The sequence below is a fragment of the Hypanus sabinus genome, chromosome 17 (assembly GCF_030144855.1).
Source record: "Hypanus sabinus isolate sHypSab1 chromosome 17, sHypSab1.hap1, whole genome shotgun sequence".
Classification (NCBI taxonomy): Eukaryota; Metazoa; Chordata; class Chondrichthyes; order Myliobatiformes; family Dasyatidae; genus Hypanus; species Hypanus sabinus.
In genome coordinates this window covers 13,436,004-13,456,612 of record NC_082722.1, presented here as the reverse complement: position 1 = coordinate 13,456,612, position 20,609 = coordinate 13,436,004, and positions in this window count along the sequence as shown.

Sequence of the window (20,609 nt, the reverse complement as noted above, 5' to 3'; positions counted from 1 at the left end):
GCGTGATTTGGAACAGTATAGATATTGCAAGTAGAGTGCTCAGTGCCATGGAATACTCCAATGCAAGCTGAATTCAGTAACCTATAAAATTGGTTGCAGACAACTCTAAATCATATGGTTAGTGTGCTAACAATGTTTACATCATGTTAGCACATAGTAGTTATCAGCAAAATTGAACTGTACACTCCATTGAGTTGAATGCATTACTTTCTATACAATGCATTCTGTGGTAAGTTTGTGTACATAACTACTCGGGGTGATTTGGAATTGTATAGATATTGCATGTAGAGTGCTCAGTGACATGGAATACTCCAATGCAATCTGAATTCAGTAACCTACCTGGGACAATTTACAGTGGAACATCCATTGACTTGGTTTAATTCTGCAAAGGCTAAAGTTCCAATGTGCAGAGAAGGTAATGCTACTGAAAGTAACTTCTGGAGCATAGGTAGCACACTCATAAAATTGGTTGCAGACAACTCTAAATTATATGGCTAGTGTGCTAACAATGTTTACATCATGTTCGCACATAGTAGTTATCAGCAAAATTGAACTGTACACTCCATTCAGTTGAATGCATTACTTTCTATTCAATGCATTCTGTGGTAAGGTTGTGTACATAACTACTCTGGGTGATTTGGAACTGTATAGATATTGCAAGTAGAGTGCTCAGTGCCATGGAATACTCCAATGCAAGCTGAATTCTGTAGCCTACCTGGGACAATTTACAGTGGAACATCCATTCACTTGGTTTTATTCTGCAAAGGCTAAAGTTCCAATGTGTAGAGAAAGTAATGCTACTGAAAATAACTTCTGGAGCATAGGTAGCACACTCATAAAAGTGGTTGCAGACAACTCTAAATCATATGGTTAGTGTGCTAACAATGTTTACATCATGTTAGCACATAGTAGTTATCAGCAAAATTGAACTGTACACTCCATTGAGTTGAATGCATTACTTTCTATTCAATGCATTCTGTGGTAAGGTTGTGTACATAACTACTCTGGGTGATTTGGAACTGTATAGATATTGCAAGTAGAGTGCTCAGTGCCATGGAATACTCCAATGCAAGCTGAATTCAGTAACCTACCTGTTACTATTTACAGTGGAACATCCATTGACTTGGTTTTATTCTGCAAAGGCTAAAGTTCCAATGTGCAGAGAAGGTAATGCTACTGAAAGTAACTTCTGGAGCATAGGTAGCACACTCATAACATTGGTTGCAGACAACTCTAAATTATATGGCTAGTGTGCTAACAATGTTTACATCATGTTAGCACATAGTAGTTATCAGCAAAATTGAACTGTACACTCCATTCAGTTGAATGCATTACTTTCTATTCAATGCATTCTGTGGTAAGGTTGTCTACATAACTACTCTGGGTGATTTGGAACTGTTTAGATATTGCAAGCAGAGTGCTCAGTGCCATGGAACACTCCAATGCAAGCTGAATTCAGTAACCTACCTGTTACTATTTACAGCGGAACATCCATTGACTTGGTTTTATTCTGCAAAGGCTAAAGTTCCAATGTGTAGAGAAGGTAATGCTACTGAAAATAACTTCTGGAGCATAGGTAGCACACTCATAAAATTGGTTGCAGACAACTCTAAATCATATGGTTAGTGTGCTAAGAATGTTGACATCATGTTAGCACATAGCAGTTATCAGCAAAATTGAACTGTACACTCCATTGAGTTGAATGCATTACTTTCTATTCAATGCATTCTGTGGTAAGGTTGTGTACATAACTACTCTGGGTGATTTGGAACTGTATAGATATTGCAAGTAGAGTGCTCAGTGCCATGGAATACTCCAATGCAAGCTGAATTCAGTAACCTACCTGTTACTATTTACAGTGGAACCTCCATTGACTTGGTTTTATTCTGTAAAGGCTAAAGTTCCAATGTGTAGAGAAGGTAATGCTACTGAAAGTAACTTCTGGAGCATAGGTAACACACTCATAAAATTGGTTGCAGACAACTCTAAATCATATGGTTAGTGTGCTAACAATGTTTACATCATGTTAGCACATAGTAGTTATCAGCAAAATTGAACTGTACACTCCATTGAGTTGAATGCATTACTTTTTATTCAATGCATTCTGTGGTAAGGTTGTGTACATAACTACTCTGGGTGATTTGGAACTGTATAGATATTGCAAGTAGAGTGCTCAGTGCCATGGAATACTCCAATGCAAGCTGAATTCAGTAACCTACCTGTTACTATTTACAGTGGAACATCCATTGACTTGGTTTTATTCTTCAAAGGCTAAAGTTCCAATGTGCAGAGAAGGTAATGCTACTGAAAGTAACTTCTGGAGCATAGGTAGCACACTCATAAAATTGGTTGCAGACAACTCCAAATTATATGGCTAGTGTGGTAACAATGTTTACATCATGTTAGCACATAGTAGTTATCAGCAAAATTGAACTGTACACTCCATTCAGTTGAATGCATTACTTTCTATTCAATGCATTCTGTGGTAAGTTTGTCTACATAACTACTCTGGGTGATTTGGAACTGTTTAGATATTGCAAGCAGAGTGCTCAGTGCCATGGAATACTCCAATGCAAGCTGAATTCAGTAACCTACCTGTTACTATTTACAGCGGAACATCCATTGACTTGGTTTTATTCTGCAAAGGCTAAAGTTCCAATGTGCAGAGAAGGTAATGCTACTGAAAGTAACTTCTGGAGCATAGGTAGCACACTCATAAAATTGGTTGCAGACAACTCCAAATTATATGGCTAGTGTGGTAACAATGTTTACATCATGTTAGCACATAGTAGTTATCAGCAAAATTGAACTGTACACTCCATTGAGTTGAATGCATTACATTCTATTCAATGCAGTCTGTGGTAAGGTTGTGTACATAACTACTCTGGGTGATTTGGAACTGTATAGATATTGCAAGTAGAGTTCTCAGTGCCATGGAATACTCCAATGCAAGCTGAATTCAGTAACCTACCTGTTTCTATTTACAGTGGAACATCCATTGACTTGGTTTTATTCTGCAAAGGCTAAAGTTCCAATGTGTAGAGAAGGTAATGCTACTGAAAGTAACTTCTGGAGCATAGGTAACACACTCATAAAATTGGTTGCAGACAACTCTAAATCATATGGTTAGTGTGCTAACAATGTTTACATCATGTTAGCACATAGTAGTTATCAGCAAAATTGAACTGTACACTCCATTGAGTTGAATGCATTACTTTCTATACAATGCATTCTGTGGTAAGTTTGTGTACATAACTACTCGGGGTGATTTGGAATTGTATAGATATTGCATGTAGAGTGCTCAGTGACATGGAATACTCCAATGCAATCTGAATTCAGTAACCTACCTGGGACAATTTACAGTGGAACATCCATTGACTTGGTTTTATTCTGCAAAGGCTAAAGTTCCAATGTGTAGAGAAGGTAATGCTACTGAAAGTAACTTCTGGAGTATAGGTAGCACACTCATAAAATTGGTTGCAGACAACTCTACATCATATGGTTAGTGTGCTAACAATGTTTACATCATGTTAGCACATAGTAGTTATCAGCAAAATTGAACTGTAGACTCCATTGAGTTGAATGCATTACGTTCTATTCAATGCATTCTGTGGTAAGGTTGTGTACATAACTACTCTGGGTGATTTGGAACTGTATAGATATTGCAAGTAGAGTGCTCAGTGCCATGGAATACTCCAATGCAAGCTGAATTCAGTAACCTACCTGTTACTATTTACAGTGGAACATCCATTGACTTGGTTTTATTCTGCAAAGGCTAAAGTTCCAATGTGTAGAGAAGGTAATGCTACTGAAAGTAACTTCTTGTGCATAGGTAGCACACTCATAAAATTGGTTGCAGACAACTCTAAATCATGTGGTTAGTGTGCTAACAATGTTTACATCATGTTAGCACATAGTAGTTATCAGCAAAATTGAACTGTACACTCCATTGAGTTGAATGCATGACTTTCTATTCAATGCATTCTGTGGTAAGGTTGTGTACATAACTACTCTGGGTGATTTGGAACTGTATAGATATTGCAAGTAGAGTGCTCAGTGCCATGGAATACTCCAATGCAAGCTGAATTCAGTAACCTACCTGTTACTATTTACAGTGGAACATCCATTGACTTGGTTTTATTCTGCAAAGGCTAAAGTTCCAATGTGTAGAGAAGGTAATGCTACTGAAAGTAACTTCTGGAGCATACGTAGCACACTCATAAAATTGGTTGCAGACAACTCTAAATCATGTGGTTAGTGTGCTAACAATGTTTACATCATGTTAGCACATAGTAGTTATCAGCAAAATTGAACTGTACACTCCATTGAGTTGAATGCATTACTTTCTATTCAATGCATTCTGTGGTAAGGTTGTGTACATAACTACTCTGGGTGATTTGGAACTGTATAGATATTGCAAGTAGAGTGCTCAGTGCCATGGAATACTCCAATGCAAGCTGAATTCAGTAACCTACCTGTTACTATTTACAGTGGAACATCCATTGACTTGGTTTTATTCTGCAAAGGCTAAAGTTCCAATGTGTAGAGAAGGTAATGCTACTGAAAGTAACTTCTGGAGCATAGGTAGCACACTCATAAAATTGGTTGCAGTCAACACTAAATCATATGGTTAATGTGCTAACAATGTTTACATCATGTTAGCACGTAGTAGTTATCAGCAAAATTGAACTGTACACTCCATTGAGTTGAATGTATTACTTTCTATACAATGCATTCTGTGGTAAGTTTGTGTACATAACTACTCGGGGTGATTTGGAATTGTAAAGATATTGCAAGTAGAGTGCTCAGTGCCATGGAATACTCCAATGCAAGCTGAATTCAGTAACCTACCTGTTACTATTTACAGTGGAACATCCATTGACTTGGTTTTATTCTGCAAAGGCTAAAGTTCCAATGTGTAGAGAAGGTAATGCTACTGAAAGTAACGTCTGGAGCATAGGTAGCACACTCATAAAATTGGTTGCAGACAACTCTAAATCATATGGTTAGTGTGCTAACAATGTTTACATCATGTTAGCACATAGTAGTTATCAGCAAAATTGAACTGTACACTCCATTGAGTTGAATGCATTACGTTCTATTCAATGCATTCTGTGGTAAGGTTGTGTACATAACTACTCTGGGTGATTTGGAACTGTATAGATATTGCAAGTAGAGTGCTCAGTGCCATGGAATACTCCAATGCAAGCTGAATTCAGTAACCTACCTGTTACTATTTACAGTGGAACCTCCATTGACTTGGTTTTATTCTGCAAAGGCTAAAGTTCCAATGTGTAGAGAAGGTAATGCTACTGAAAGTAACTTCTGGAGCATAGGTAACACACTCATAAAATTGGTTGCAGACAACTCTAAATCATATGGTTAGTGTGCTAACAATGTTTACATCATGTTAGCACATAGTAGTTATCAGCAAAATTGAACTGTACACTCCATTGAATTGAATGCATTACTTTCTATTCAATGCATTCTGTGGTAAGGTTGTGTACATAACTACTCTGGGTGATTTGGAACTGTATAGATATTGCAAGTAGAGTGCTCAGTGCCATGGAATACTCCAATGCAAGCTGAATTCAGTAACCTACCTGTTACTATTTACAGTGGAACATCCATTGACTTGGTTTTATTCTGCAAAGGCTGAAGTTCCAATGTGCAGAGAAGGTAATGCTACTGAAAGTAACTTCTGGAGCATAGGTAGCACACTCATAAAATTGGTTGCAGACAACTCCAAATTATATGGCTAGTGTGGTAACAATGTTTACATCATGTTAGCACATAGTAGTTATCAGCAAAATTGAACTGTACACTCCATTCAGTTGAATGCATTACTTTCTATTCAATGCATTCTGTGGTAAGTTTGTCTACATAACTACTCTGGGTGATTTGGAACTGTTTAGATATTGCAAGCAGAGTGCTCAGTGCCATGGAACACTCCAATGCAAGCTGAATTCAGTAACCTACCTGTTACTATTTACAGCGGAACATCCATTGACTTGGTTTTATTCTGCAAAGGCTAAAGTTCCAATGTGTAGAGAAGGTAATGCTACTGAAAATAACTTCTGGAGCATAGGTAGCACACTCATAAAATTGGTTGCAGACAACTCTAAATCATATGGTTAGTGTGCTAACAATGTTTACATCATGTTAGCACATAGCAGTTATCAGCAAAATTGAACTGTACACTCCATTGAGTTGAATGCATTACTTTCTATTCAATGCATTCTGTGGTAAGGTTGTGTACATATGTACTCTGGGTGATTTGGAACTGTATAGATATTGCAAGTAGAGTTCTCAGTGCCATGGAATACTCCAATGCAAGCTGAATTCAGTAACCTACCTGTTTCTATTTACAGTGGAACATCCATTGACTTGGTTTTATTCTGCAAAGGCTAAAGTTCCAATGTGTAGAGAAGGTAATGCTACTGAAAGTAACTTCTGGAGCATAGGTAACACACTCATAAAATTGGTTGCAGACAACTCTAAATCATATGGTTAGTGTGCTAACAATGTTTACATCATGTTAGCACATAGTAGTTATCAGCAAAATTGAACTGTACACTCCATTGAGTTGAATGCATTACTTTCTATACAATGCATTCTGTGGTAAGTTTGTGTACATAACTACTCGGGGTGATTTGGAATTGTATAGATATTGCATGTAGAGTGCTCAGTGACATGGAATACTCCAATGCAATCTGAATTCAGTAACCTACCTGGGACAATTTACAGTGGAATATCCATTGACTTGGTTTAATTCTGCAAAGGCTAAAGTTCCAATGTGCAGAGAAGGTAACGCTACTGAAAGTAACTTCTGGAGCATAGGTAGCACACTCATAAAATTGGTTGCAGACAACTCTAAATTATATGGCTAGTGTGCTAACATTGTTTGCATCATGTTCGCACATAGTAGTTATCAGCAAAATTGAACTGTACACTCCATTGAGTTGAATGCATTACTTTCTATTCAATGCATTCTGTGGTAAGGTTGTGTACAGAACTACTCTGGGTGATTTGGAACTGTATAGATATTGCAGGTAGAGTGCTCAGTGCCATGGAATACTCCAATGCAAGCTGAATTCAGTAACCTACCTGTTACTATTTACAGTGGAACATCCATTGACTTGGTTTAATTCTGCAAAGGCTAAAGTTCCAAAGTGTAGAGAAGGTAATGCTACTGAAAGTAACTTCTGGAGTATAGGTAGCACACTCATAAAATTGGTTGCAGACAACTCTACATCATATGGTTAGTGTGCTAACAACGTTTACATCATGTTAGCACATAGTAGTTATCAGCAAAATTGAACTGTACACTCCATTGAGTTGAATGCATTACTTTCTATTCAATGCATTCTGTGGTAAGGTTGTGTACATAACTACTCTGGGTGATTTGGAACTGTATAGATATTGCAAGTAGAGTGCTCAGTGCCATGGAATACTCCAATGCAAGCTGAATTCAGTAACCTACCTGTTACTATTTACAGTGGAACATCCATTGACTTGGTTTTATTCTGCAAAGGCTAAAGTTCCAATGTGTAGAGAAGGTAATGCTACTGAAAGTAACTTCTGGAGTATAGGTAGCACACTCATAAAATTGGTTGCAGACAACTCTATATCATATGGTTAGTGTGCTAACAATGTTTACATCATGTTAGCACATAGTAGTTATCAGCAAAATTGAACTGTAGACTCCATTGAGTTGAATGCATTACGTTCTATTCAATGCATTCTGTGGTAAGGTTGTGTACATAACTACTCTGGGTGATTTGGAACTGTATAGATATTGCAAGTAGAGTGCTCAGTGCCATGGAATACTCCAATGCAAGCTGAATTCAGTAACCTACCTGTTACTATTTACAGTGGAGCATCCATTGACTTGGTTTTATTCTGCAAAGGCTAAAGTTCCAATGTGTAGAGAAGGTAATGCTACTGAAAGTAACTTCTTGTGCATAGGTAGCACACTCATAAAATTGGTTGCAGACAACTCTAAATCATGTGGTTAGTGTGCTAACAATGTTTACATCATGTTAGCACATAGTAGTTATCAGCAAAATTGAACTGTACACTCCATTGAGTTGAATGCATGACTTTCTATTCAATGCATTCTGTGGTAAGGTTGTGTACATAACTACTCTGGGTGATTTGGAACTGTATAGATATTGCAAGTAGAGTGCTCAGTGCCATGGAATACTCCAATGCAAGCTGAATTCAGTAACCTACCTGTTATTATTTACAGTGGAACATCCATTGACTTGGTTTTATTCTGCAAAGGCTAAAGTTCCAATGTGTAGAGAAGGTAATGCTACTGAAAGTAACTTCTGGAGCATACGTAGCACACTCATAAAATTGGTTGCAGACAACTCTAAATCATGTGGTTAGTGTGCTAACAATGTTTACATCATGTTAGCACATAGTAGTTATCAGCAAAATTGAACTGTACACTCCATTGAGTTGAATGCATGACTTTCTATTCAATGCATTCTGTGGTAAGGTTGTGTACATAACTACTCTGGGTGATTTGGAACTGTATAGATATTGCAAGTAGAGTGCTCAGTGCCATGGAATACTCCAATGCAAGCTGAATTCAGTAACCTACCTGTTACTATTTACAGTGGAACATCCATTGACTTGGTTTTATTCTGCAAAGGCTAAAGTTCCAATGTGTAGAGAAGGTAATGCTACTGAAAGTAACTTCTGGAGCATAGGTAGCACACTCATAAAATTGGTTGCAGTCAACTCTAAATCATATGGTTAATGTGCTAACAATGTTTACATCATGTTAGCACGTAGTAGTTATCAGCAAAATTGAACTGTACACTCCATTGAGTTGAATGTATTACTTTCTATACAATGCATTCTGTGGTAAGTTTGTGTACATAACTACTCGGGGTGATTTGGAATTGTAAAGATATTGCAAGTAGAGTGCTCAGTGCCATGGAATACTCCAATGCAAGCTGAATTCAGTAACCTACCTGTTACTATTTACAGTGGAACATCCATTGACTTGGTTTTATTCTGCAAAGGCTAAAGTTCCAATGTGTAGAGAAGGTAATGCTACTGAAAGTAACGTCTGGAGCATAGGTAGCACACTCATAAAATTGGTTGCAGACAACTCTAAATCATATGGTTAGTGTGCTAACAATGTTTACATCATGTTAGCACATAGTAGTTATCAGCAAAATTGAACTGTACACTCCATTGAGTTGAATGCATTACTTTCTATTCAATGCATTCTGTGGTAAGTTTGTGTACATAACTACTCGGGGTGATTTGGAATTGTATAGATATTGCATGTAGAGTGCTCAGTGCCATGGAATACTCCAATGCAAGCTGAATTCAGTAATCTACCTGGTATTATTTACAGTGGAACAGCCATTGACTTGGTTTAATTCTGCAAAGGCTAAAGTTCCAATGTGTACAGAAGGTAATGCTACTGAAAGTAACTTCTGGAGCAAAGGTAACACACTCATAAAATTGGTTGCAGACAACTCTAAATCATATGGTTAGTGTGCTAACAATGTTTACATCATGTTAGCACATAGTAGTTATCAGCAAAATTGAACTGTAGACTCCATTGAGTTGAATGCATTACGTTCTATTCAATGCATTCTGTGGTAAGGTTGTGTACTTAACTACTCTGGGTGATTTGGAACTGTATAGATATTGCAAGTAGAGTGCTCAGTGCCATGGAATACTCCAATGCAAGCTGAATTCAGTAACCTACCTGTTACTATTTACAGTGGAACATCCATTGACTTGGTTTTATTCTGCAAAGGCTAAAGTTCGTATGTGTAGAGAAGGTAATGCTACTGAAAGTAACTTCTTGTGCATAGGTAGCACACTCATAAAATTGGTTGCAGACAACTCTAAATCATGTGGTTAGTGTGCTAACAATGTTTACATCATGTTAGCACATAGTAGTTATCAGCAAAATTGAACTGTACACTCCATTGAGTTGAATGCATTACTTTCTATTCAATGCATTCTGTGGTAAGGTTGTGTACATAACTACTCTGGGTGATTTGGAACTGTATAGATATTGCAGGTAGAGTGCTCAGTGCCATGGAATACTCCAATGCAAGCTGAATTCAGTAACCTACCTGTTACTATTTACAGTGGAACATCCATTGACTTGGTTTAATTCTGCAAAGGCTAAAGTTCCAAAGTGTAGAGAAGGTAATGCTACTGAAAGTAACTTCTGGAGTATAGGTAGCACACTCATAAAATTGGTTGCAGACAACTCTACATCATATGGTTAGTGTGCTAACAACGTTTACGTCATGTTAGCACATAGTAGTTATCAGCAAAATTGAACTGTACACTCCATTGAGTTGAATGCATTACTTTCTATTCAATGCATTCTGTGGTAAGGTTGTGTACATAACTACTCTGGGTGATTTGGAACTGTATAGATATTGCAAGTAGAGTGCTCAGTGCCATGGAATACTCCAATGCAAGCTGAATTCAGTAACCTACCTGTTACTATTTACAGTGGAACATCCATTGACTTGGTTTTATTCTGCAAAGGCTAAAGTTCCAATGTGTAGAGAAGGTAATGCTACTGAAAGTAACTTCTGGAGTATAGGTAGCACACTCATAAAATTGGTTGCAGACAACTCTACATCATATGGTTAGTGTGCTAACAATGTTTACATCCTGTTAGCACATAGTAGTTATCAGCAAAATTGAACTGTAGACTCCATTGAGTTGAATGCATTACGTTCTATTCAATGCATTCTGTGGTAAGGTTGTGTACATAACTACTCTGGGTGATTTGGAACTGTATAGATATTGCAAGTAGAGTGCTCAGTGCCATGGAATACTCCAATGCAAGCTGAATTCAGTAACCTACCTGTTACTATTTACAGTGGAACATCCATTGACTTGGTTTTATTCTGCAAAGGCTAAAGTTCCAATGTGTAGAGAAGGTAATGCTACTGAAAGTATCTTCTGGAGCATACGTAGCACACTCATAAAATTGGTTGCAGACAACTCTAAATCATGTGGTTAGTGTGCTAACAATGTTTACATCATGTTAGCACATAGTAGTTATCAGCAAAATTGAACTGTACACTCCATTGAGTTGAATGCATTACTTTCTCTTCAATGCATTCTGTGGTAAGGTTGTGTACATAACTACTCTGGGTGATTTGGAACTGTATAGATATTGCAAGTAGAGTGCTCAGTGCCATGGAATACTCCAATGCAAGCTGAATTCAGTAACCTACCTGTTACTATTTACAATGGAACATCCATTGACTTGGTTTTATTCTGCAAAGGCTAAAGTTCCAATGTGCAGAGAAGGTAATGCTACTGAAAGTAACTTCTGGAGCATAGGTAGCACACTCATAAAATTGGTTGCAGTCAACTCTAAATCATATGGTTAATGTGCTAACAATGTTTACATCATGTTAGCACGTAGTAGTTATCAGCAAAATTGAACTGTACACTCCATTGAGTTGAATGTATTACTTTCTATACAATGCATTCTGTGTTAAGTTTGTGTACATAACTACTCGGGGTGATTTGGAATTGTAAAGATATTGCAAGTAGAGTGCTCAGTGCCATGGAATACTCCAATGCAAGCTGAATTCAGTAACCTACCTGTTACTATTTACAGTGGAACATCCATTGACTTGGTTTTATTCTGCAAAGGCTAAAGTTCCAATGTGTAGAGAAGGTAATGCTACTGAAAGTAACGTCTGGAGCATAGGTAGCACACTCATAAAATTGGTTGCAGACAACTCTAAATCATATGGTTAGTGTGCTAACAATGTTTACATCATGTTAGCACATAGTAGTTATCAGCAAAATTGAACTGTACACTCCATTGAGTTGAATGCATTACTTTCTATTCAATGCATTCTGTGGTAAGTTTGTGTACATAACTACTCGGGGTGATTTGGAATTGTATAGATATTGCATGTAGAGTGCTCAGTGCCATGGAATACTCCAATGCAAGCTGAATTCAGTAATCTACCTGGTACCATTTACAGTGGAACAGCCATTGACTTGGTTTAATTCTGCAAAGGCTAAAGTTCCAATGTGTACAGAAGGTAATGCTACTGAAAGTAACTTCTGGAGCATAGGTAACACACTCATAAAATTGGTTGCAGACAACTCTAAATCATATGGTTAGTGTGCTAACAATGTTTACATCATGTTAGCACATAGTAGTTATCAGCAAAATTGAACTGTATACTCCATTGATTTGAAAGCATTACTTTCTATTCAATGCATTCTGTGGTAAGGTTGTGTACATAACTACTCTGGGTGATTTGGAACTGTATAGATATTGCAAGTAGAGTGCTCAGTTCCATGGAATACTCCAATGCAATCTGAATTCAGTAATCTACCTGGTACCATTTACAGTGGAACAGCCATTGACTTGGTTTAATTCTGCAAAGGCTAAAGTTCCAATGTGTACAGAAGGTAATGCTACTGAAAGTAACTTCTGGAGCATAGGTAACACACTCATAAAATTGGTTGCAGACAACTCTAAATCATATGGTTAGTGTGCTAACAATGTTTACATCATTTTAGCACATAGTAGTTATCAGCAAAATTGAACTGTACACTCCATTGAGTTGAATGCATTACTTTCTATTCAATGCATTCTGTGGTAAGGTTGTGTACATAACTACTCGGGGTGATTTGGAACTGTATAGATATTGCAAGTAGAGTGCTCAGTGCCATGGAATACTCCAATGCAAGCTGAATTCAGTAACCTACCTGTTACTATTTACAGTGGAACATCCTTTGACTTGGTTTTATTCTGCAAAGGCTAAAGTTCCAATGTGTAGAGAAGGTAATGCTACTGAAAGTAACTTCTGGAGCATAGGTAGCACACTCATAAAATTGGTTGCAGACAACTCTAAATCATATGGTTAGTGTGCTAACAATGTTTACATCATGTTAGCACATAGTAGTTATCAGCAAAATTGAACTGTACACTCCATTGATTTGAATGCATTACTTTCTATTCAATGCATTCTGTGGTAAGTTTGTGTACATAACTACTCTGGGTGATTTGGAACTGTATAGATATTGCAAGTAGAGTGCTCAGTTCCATGGAATACTCCAATGCAATCTGAATTCAGTAACCTACCTGGGACCATTTACAGTGGAACAGCCATTCACTTGGTTTAATTCTGCAAAGGCTAAAGTTCCAATGTGTAGAGAAGGTAATGCTACTGAAAGTAACTTCTGGAGCATAGGTAGCACACTCATAAAATTGGTTGCAGACAACTCTAAATCATATGGTTAGTGTGCTAACAATGTTTACATCATGTTAGCACATAGTAGTTATCAGCAAAATTGAACTGTACACTCCATTGAGTTGAATGCATTACTTTCTATTCAATGCATTCTGTGGTAAGGCTGTGTACATAACTACTCTGGGTGATTAAGAACTGCATAGATATTGCAAGTAGAGTGCTCAGTTCCATGGAATACTCCAATGCAATCTGAATTCAGTAACCTACCTGGGACCATTTACAGTGGAACATCCATTGACCTGGTTTAATTCTGCAAAGGCTAAAGTTCCAATGTGCAGAGAAGGTAATGCTACTGAAAGTAACTTCTGGAGCATAGGTAGCACACTCATAAAATTGTTTGCAGTCAACTCTAAATCATATGGTTAATGTGCTAACAATGTTTACATCATGTAAGCACATAGTAGTTATCAGCAAAATTGAACTGTACACTCCATTGAGTTGAATGCATTACTTTCTATTCAATGCATTTTGTGGTAAGGTTGTGTACATAACTACTCTGGGTGATTTGGAACTGTATAGATAATGCAAGTAGAGTGCTCAGTGCCATGGAATACTCCAATGCAAGCTGAATTCAGTAACCTACCTGTTACTATTTACAGTGGAACATCCTTTGACTTGGTTTTATTCTGCAAAGGCTAAAGTTCCAATGTGTAGAGAAGGTAATGCTACTGAAAGTAACTTCTGGAGCATAGGTAGCACACTCATAAAATTGGTTGCAGACAACTCTAAATCATATGGTTAGTGTGCTAACAATGTTTACATCATGTTAGCACATAGTAGTTATCAGCAAAATTGAACTGTATACTCCATTGAGTTGAATGCATTACTTTCTATTCAATGCATTCTGTGGTAAGTTTGTGTACATAACTACTCTGGGTGATTTGGAATTGTATGGATATTGCATGTAGAGTGCTCAGTGCCATGGAATACTCCAATGCAAGCTGAATTCAGTAATCTACCTGGTACCATTTACAGTGGAACAGCCATTGACTTGGTTTAATTCTGCAAAGGCTAAAGTTCCAATGTGTACAGAAGGTAATGCTACTGAAAGTAACTTCTGGAGCATAGGTAACACACTCATAAAATTGGTTGCAGACAACTCTAAATCATATGGTTAGTGTGCTAACAATGTTTACATCATGTTAGCACATAGTAGTTATCAGCAAAATTGAACTGTACACTCCATTGAGTTGAATGCATTACTTTCTATTCAATGCATTCTGTGATAAGGTTGTGTACATAACTACTCTGGGTGATTTGGAACTGTATAGATATTGCAAGTAGAGTGCTCAGTGCCATCGAATACTCCAATGCAAGCTGAATTCAGTAACCTATAAAATTGGTTGCAGACAACTCTAAATCATATGGTTAGTGTGCTAACAATGTTTACATCATGTTAGCACGTAGTAGTTATCAGAAAAATTGAACTGTATACTCCATTGAGTTGAATGCATTACTTTCTATTCATTGCATTCTGTGGTAAGTTTGTGTACATAACTACTCGGGGTGATTTGGAATGGTATAGATATTGCATGTAGAGTGCTCAGTGACATGGAATACTCCAATGCAAGCTGAATTCAGTAACCTACCTGTTATTATTTACAGTGGAACAGCCATTGACTTGGTTTTATTCTGCAAAGGCTAAAGTTCCAATGTGTAGAGAAGGTAATGCTACTGAAAGTAACTTCTGGAGCATAGGTAGCACACTCATAAAATTGGTTGCAGACAACTCTAAATCATATGGCTAGTGTGCTAACAATGTTTACATCATGTTAGCACATAGTAGTTATCAGCAAAATTGAACTGTACACTCCATTGAGTTGAATGCATTACTTTCTATTCAAGGCATTCTGTGGTAAGGTTGTGTACATAACTACTCGGGGTGATTTGGAACTGTATAGATATTGGAAGTAGAGTGCTCAGTGCCATCGAATACTCCAATGCAAGCTGAATTCAGTAACCTATAAAATTGGTTGCAGACAACTCTAAATCATATGGTTAGTGTGCTAACAATGTTTACATCATGTTAGCACGTAGTAGTTATCAGAAAAATTGAACTGTATACTCCATTGAGTTGAATGCATTACTTTCTATTCAATGCATTCTGTGGTAAGTTTGTGTACATAACTACTCGGGGTGATTTGGAATGGTATAGATATTGCATGTAGAGTGCTCAGTGACATGGAATACTCCAATGCAAGCTGAATTCAGTAACCTACCTGGGACCATTTACAGTGGAACAGCCATTGACTTGGTTTAATTCTGCAAAGGCTAAAGTTCCAATGTGTAGAGAAGGTAATGCTACTGAAAGTAACTTCTGGAGCATACGTAGCACACTCATAAAATTGGTTGCAGACAACTCTAAATCATATGGCTAGTGTGCTAACAATGTTTACATCATGTTAGCACATAGTAGTTATCAGCAAAATTGAACTGTACACTCCATTCAGTTGAATGCATTACTTTCTATTCAATGCATTCTGTGGTAAGGTTGTGTACATAACTACTCTGGGTGATTTGGAACTGTATAGATATTGCAAGCAGTGTGCTCAGTCCCATGGAATACTCCAATGCAAGCTGAATTCAGTAACCTACCTGTTATTATTTACAGTGGAGCATCCATTGACTTGGTTTAATTCTGCAAAGGCTAAAGTTCCAATGTGTAGAGAAGGTAATGCTACTGAAAGTAACTTCTGGAGCGTAGGTAGCACACTCATAAAATTGGTTGCAGTCAACTCTAAATCATATGGTTAATGTGCTAACAATGTTTACATCATGTTAGCACATAGTAGTTATCAGCAAAATTGAACTGTACACTCCATTGAGTTGAATGCATTACTTTCTATTCAATGCATTTTGTGGTAAGGTTGTGTACATAACTACTCTGGGTGATTTGGAACTGTATAGATATTGCACGTAGAGTGCTCAGTGCCATGGAATACTCCAATGCAAGCTGAATTCAGTAACCGATAAAATTGGTTGCAGACAACTCTAAATCATATGGTTAGTGTGCTAACAATGTTTACATCATGTTAGCACATAGTAGTTATCAGGAAAATTGAACGGTACACTCCATTCAGTTGAATGCATTACTTTCTATTCAATGCATTCTGGGATAAGGTTGTGTACATAACTACTCTGGGTGATTTGGAACTGTATAGATATTGCAAGTAGAGTGCTCAGCCATGGAATACTCCAATGCAAGCTGAATTCAGTAACCTACCTGGGACCATTTACAGTGGAACAGCCATTGACTTGGTTTAATTCTGCAAAGGCTAAAGTTCCAATGTGTAGAGAAGGTAATGCTACTGAAAGTAACTTCTGGAGCATAGGTAGCACACTCATAAAATTGGTTGCAGACAACTCTAAATCATATGGTTAGTGTGCTAACAATGTTTACATCATGTTAGCACATAGTAGTTATCAGCAAAATTGAACTGTACACTCCATTGAGTTGAATGCATTACTTTCCATTTAATGGATTCTGCGGTACGTTTGTGTACATAACTACTCGGGGTGATTTGGAACTGTATAGATATTGCAAGCAGTGTGCTCAGTCCCATGGAATACTCCAATGCAAGCTGAATTCAGTAACCTACCTGTTATTATTTACAGTGGAACATCGATTGACTTGGTTTTATTCTGCAAAGGCTAAAGTTCCAATGTGTAGAGAAGGTAATGCAACTGAAAGTAACTTCTGGAGCATAGGTAGCACACTCATAAAATTGGTTGCAGACAACTCTAAATCATATGGCTAGTGTGCTAACTATGTTTACATCATGTTAGCACATAGTAGTTATCAGCAAAATTGAACTGTACACTCCATTGAGTTGAATGCATTACTTTCTATTCAATGCATTCTGTGATAAGGTTGTGTACATAACTACTCTGGGTGATTTGGAACTGTATAGATATTGCAAGTAGAGTGCTCAGTGCCATCGAATACTCCAATGCAAGCTGAATTCAGTAACCTATAAAATTGGTTGCAGACAACTCTAAATCATATGGTTAGTGTGCTAACAATGTTTACATCATGTTAGCACGTAGTAGTTATCAGAAAAATTGAACTGTATACTCCATTGAGTTGAATGCATTACTTTCTATTCATTGCATTCTGTGGTAAGTTTGTGTACATAACTACTCGGGGTGATTTGGAATGGTATAGATATTGCATGTAGAGTGCTCAGTGACATGGAATACTCCAATGCAAGCTGAATTCAGTAACCTACCTGTTATTATTTACAGTGGAACAGCCATTGACTTGGTTTTATTCTGCAAAGGCTAAAGTTCCAATGTGTAGAGAAGGTAATGCTACTGAAAGTAACTTCTGGAGCATAGGTAGCACACTCATAAAATTGGTTGTAGACAACTCTAAATCATATGGCTAGTGTGCTAACAATGTTTACATCATGTTAGCACATAGTAGTTATCAGCAAAATTGAACTGTACACTCCATTGAGTTGAATGCATTACTTTCTATTCAAGGCATTCTGTGGTAAGGTTGTGTACATAACTACTCGGGGTGATTTGGAACTGTATAGATATTGGAAGTAGAGTGCTCAGTGCCATCGAATACTCCAATGCAAGCTGAATTCAGTAACCTATAAAATTGGTTGCAGACAACTCTAAATCATATGGTTAGTGTGCTAACAATGTTTACATCATGTTAGCACGTAGTAGTTATCAGAAAAATTGAACTGTATACTCCATTGAGTTGAATGCATTACTTTCTATTCAATGCATTCTGTGGTAAGTTTGTGTACATAACTACTCGGGGTGATTTGGAATGGTATAGATATTGCATGTAGAGTGCTCAGTGACATGGAATACTCCAATGCAAGCTGAATTCAGTAACCTACTTGGGACCATTTACAGTGGAACAGCCATTGACTTGGTTTAATTCTGCAAAGGCTAAAGTTCCAATGTGTAGAGAAGGTAATGCTACTGAAAGTAACTTCTGGAGCATACGTAGCACACTCATAAAATTGGTTGCAGACAACTCTAAATCATATGGCTAGTGTGCTAACAATGTTTACATCATGTTAGCACATAGTAGTTATCAGCAAAATTGAACTGTACACTCCATTCAGTTGAATGCATTACTTTCTATTCAATGCATTCTGTGGTAAGGTTGTGTACATAACTACTCTGGGTGATTTGGAACTGTATAGATATTGCAAGCAGTGTGCTCAGTCCCATGGAATACTCCAATGCAAGCTGAATTCAGTAACCTACCTGTTATTATTTACAGTGGAGCATCCATTGACTTGGTTTAATTCTGCAAAGGCTAAAGTTCCAATGTGTAGAGAAGGTAATGCTACTGAAAGTAACTTCTGGAGCGTAGGTAGCACACTCATAAAATTGGTTGCAGTCAACTCTAAATCATATGGTTAATGTGCTAACAATGTTTACATCATGTTAGCACATAGTAGTTATCAGCAAAATTGAACTGTACACTCCATTGAGTTGAATGCATTACTTTCTATTCAATGCATTTTGTGGTAAGGTTGTGTACATAACTACTCTGGGTGATTTGGAACTGTATAGATATTGCACGTAGAGTGCTCAGTGCCATGGAATACTCCAATGCAAGCTGAATTCAGTAACCGATAAAATTGGTTGCAGACAACTCTAAATCATATGGTTAGTGTGCTAACAATGTTTACATCATGTTAGCACATAGTAGTTATCAGGAAAATTGAACGGTACACTCCATTCAGTTGAATGCATTACTTTCTATTCAATGCATTCTGGGATAAGGTTGTGTACATAACTACTCTGGGTGATTTGGAACTGTATAGATATTGCAAGTAGAGTGCTCAGCCATGGAATACTCCAATGCAAGCTGAATTCAGTAACCTACCTGGGACCATTTACAGTGGAACAGCCATTGACTTGGTTTAATTCTGCAAAGGCTAAAGTTCCAATGTGTAGAGAAGGTAATGCTACTGAAAGTAACTTCTGGAGCATAGGTAGCACACTCATAAAATTGGTTGCAGACAACTCTAAATCATATGGTTAGTGTGCTAACAATGTTTACATCATGTTAGCACATAGTAGTTATCAGCAAAATTGAACTGTACACTCCATTGAGTTGAATGCATTACTTTCCATTCAATGGATTCTGCGGTACGTTTGTGTACATAACTACTCGGGGTGATTTGGAACTGTATAGATATTGCAAGCAGTGTGCTCAGTCCCATGGAATACTCCAATGCAAGCTGAATTCAGTAACCTACCTGTTATTATTTACAGTGGAACATCGATTGACTTGGTTTTATTCTGCAAAGGCTAAAGTTCCAATGTGTAGAGAAGGTAATGCAACTGAAAGTAACTTCTGGAGCATAGGTAGCACACTCATAAAATTGGTTGCAGACAACTCTAAATCATATTGCTAGTGTGCTAACTATGTTTACATCATGTTAGCACATAGTAGTTATCAGCAAAATTGAACTGTACACTCCATTCAGTTGAATGCATTACTTTCTATTCAATGCATTCTGTGGTAAGGTTGTGTACATAACTACTCTGGGCGATTTGGAACTGTATAGATATTGCAAGCAGTGTGCTCAGTCCCATGGAATACTCCAATGCAAGCTGAATTCAGTAACCTACCTGTTACTATTTACAGTGGAACATCCTTTGACTTGGTTTTATTCTGCAAAGGCTAAAGTTCCAATGTGTAGAGAAGGTAATGCTACTGAAAGTAACTTCTGGAGCATAGGTAGCACACTCATAAAATTGATTGCAGACAACTCTAAATCATATGGTTAGTGTGCTAACAATGTTTACATCATGTTAGCACATAGTACTTATCAGCAAAATTGAACTGTATACTCCATTGAGTTGAATGCATTACTTTCTATTCAATGCATTCTGTGGTAAGTTTGTGTACATAACTACTCTGGGTGATTTGGAATTGTATGGATATTGCATGTAGAGTGCTCAGTGCCATGGAATACTCCAATGCAAGCTGAATTCAGTAATCTACCTGGTACCATTTACAGTGGAACAGCCATTGACTTGGTTTAATTCTGCAAAGGCTAAAGTTCCAATGTGTACAGAAGGTAATGCTACTGAAAGTAACTTCTGGAGCATAGGTAACACACTCATAAAATTGGTTGCAGACAACTCTAAATCATATGGTTAGTGTGCTAACAATGTTTACATCATGTTAGCACATAGTAGTTATCAGCAAAATTGAACTGTACACTCCATTGAGTTGAATGCATTACTTTCTATTCAATGCATTCTGTGGTAAGGTTGTGTACAAAACTACTCGGGGTGATTTGGAACTGTATAGATATTGCATGTAGA